Source organism: Kogia breviceps, assembly GCF_026419965.1.
Source record: "Kogia breviceps isolate mKogBre1 chromosome 20 unlocalized genomic scaffold, mKogBre1 haplotype 1 SUPER_20_unloc_13, whole genome shotgun sequence".
In the NCBI taxonomy this organism is placed as follows: Eukaryota; Metazoa; Chordata; class Mammalia; order Artiodactyla; family Physeteridae; genus Kogia; species Kogia breviceps.
This window is the reverse complement of record NW_026711564.1, coordinates 1-2,500: the sequence shown is the minus strand read 5'-3', so window position 1 is coordinate 2,500 and position 2,500 is coordinate 1.

The following is a 2,500-nucleotide window of genomic DNA, read 5'->3' as shown; positions in this document are numbered from 1 at the left end:
CACGAGCCGCGGCCTGCCCGCGACAACACTCTTCCCGCGCGCGCGCACCGGTCCGCCCCACCTCGCGGGCCCCCCATCACACACACACACACCCCTCCGCTGCCGCGCCCGACTTCTCCGCCTCGGGAACCGTGAGCTCTCCACCCGGGGACGCCGCCCGCCGGCCGAGGCGGCCGTGGCGGGGGGGGGCGACACCCTCACGTGGGCGAGGACGGCTCGGTCCCAGACGGTGGAAGGGGGACGCGGTGCGGCCGGGTGGGGTGGGGTGGGCCGGGGGAGGGGGCGGCGGCGGCGTCGACGGCGACGGGGAGGGGGCGGCACGCGCACACGGCGAGGGCCGCGGGGCAGGGGCGCGGGGCGCCCGCCCAGGGAGGGAAAGTGCCGAGGCACGACCGGGCCACCAGGAAAACAAGCGCGGGGTCCCACCGCCACACACACGAGGGCGGTCCCACGACGCCTGAGACGCCGGCCGGCCCCAGCCACCCCGGGGCCTCCCACGACCCGGCCCCGCCGCCAGGCCCCGCGTGCGACGGTCCCCCCGCGTACCGCGGAGGGACCCCGTCCGTCCAACCGAGCTCAAACCCCTCCGTCCTCGCCAGATCCGCCGTCGTCCGAGTCCGACCCCCGGGGCCCGCGCCCCGGGTGAACGCCCCCGAGCGAGGCGGCCCGCACCGTGCCCGCAACACCGCCACCGGCTGCCGACTCGCGGCGAGGGCAGGCGCGACGGGCTCCTCGCGGCTGCGGGACTAGGGAGTCGTCGGGACGCCCGGGCGTCCCCGCCCGCCCCCCTCGGCCTCGCCACCGAGAGGGGGGTGTGTCACCGCACGCGCACGCACACGCACGCGCACGCGCACGCGCGGCCCCGCGCCGGACGCCCGGCCTTGGCGGGACCCTCCCCCGACTCAGAGGGGGGAGGCGCGGGCCGCGGTAGGCAAAGAGCGGCGCCCGGCCCCACCGCGGGGCCGGCGCAGAGAACCCTCCCGCCGCGAAGGCGAGGGGCTCCGCCCACGTGCTCTGGCAGTCGCCAACACCGTGGCCACTGCACGCGCGGGAGGGGCAGCGGCTGGGGGGTCCGGTACCCCAAGGCTCCCTCTCGGATCGCTAGAGAAGGTTTCCTCACCGAGGGGGCGTCGTCCCCCCAACCCATCGTCTCCCCTTCGGGCCCGCCCACGGAGGCGCTCCACGAGCCGCCAAAGTCCACGACTGGGCGGGGTTTGGGAGAGGGGTCTGCGGTATGGGTAAGCACGAGGCCCAGAGGAGCATTCGCGGCCACAGCCGGGGGCACAACCTCCGCCGCCCCCAGGCCCGTCCATCGGGGGCCCCGAGAGGAGGGAGCACGCCCGAGAGGGGCGGAAAGACCCCCTTCTCTCACAGGCCCCGGCCCAACGCGCTCGCCACCCACGCCCGCGTGCGACCCCCTCCCCCCCGACCGCCACAAACACACACACACGTGGGGGGGGAGGGTGGGCACACGCGGACGCTCGCCTGGCCCGAGTCAGTCCCCCCGTGCCACAGCAACACCGTGGGAGGACGACCGCGACGAGGCGGCCCCTGTTTCCCCCAACCGAGGGAGGGAAAACAGAGGCACGCCTCCCTTACCGTCTCGACCCCCCCAAGAGAGCCACTCACGGGACGCACCACCGCGGCGGCGGGGACCCCGAGGAGCACGCTGGGAGAAGGGAACGACACCACCGCTCGGCCTCGGGCACCTGAGGGACGACCTGGAGCGCTCCAGGGGCACCACAGAGGATCGAACGAGGCACGCTCACGCACCGGCAGGGGCGCGCGGCGCAGCGGCGGGACGGCACCCCCCCACCAACGCGGGGAGGACCGCCCACGGGGGCAACACGCCGAGGAGGCGAAGCGAGAGCGTCTGCTGCGTCCGAGGACCACGGCCCCGCCACCCACGCCGTGAGGCAGGGGGCGGGAGGCCGAAGGTCAGGGCCGGGGACCACCACCCCTGCCCTTCCCCACACCCCTCGACAGGCCGGGAGAGCGTGAGGAGAGAGGCGGGGAGGCCCGCGGACAGAACGAGAAGAGCGGTCCCGTTCGCCAAGAACGTCCGTCCCTCGTCTGGCGCGACCTTAAGGCCCGGCCCAGGAGAGCGCGACATCACCACATCGATCAGTCATGCCAGAGAGCCAGGGACCACCAGGCCCCGAAGGGGAGGGGCACGCACAGCGAGGACCATCACCAGAGGAGCCTGCTTCGGCCTCACCGGCGGCACCCCAAACCCCCTCTTTCTTTTTTTTTTTTTTTTCTCCTCTCAGGCAAAAGTGGCCGACGACCCCGCGAGTGAGGAGAACGCCTGACACGTGGCACGGAGCCTGCGGGGTGGGGTCGTCGTCTCAGCCACCACCGGGTGCCTGCGGCGGGGAGGGGAGTCACACGGGGTAGAAGACCCAACGCCCCGCCGCCCTCGGGTGAGCCAGAGACCGGAGGCGGCACCGCGGGTCGGGTCAGCCGGACGCACACACGAGAGCCGGCGCGCAGGCCCAGG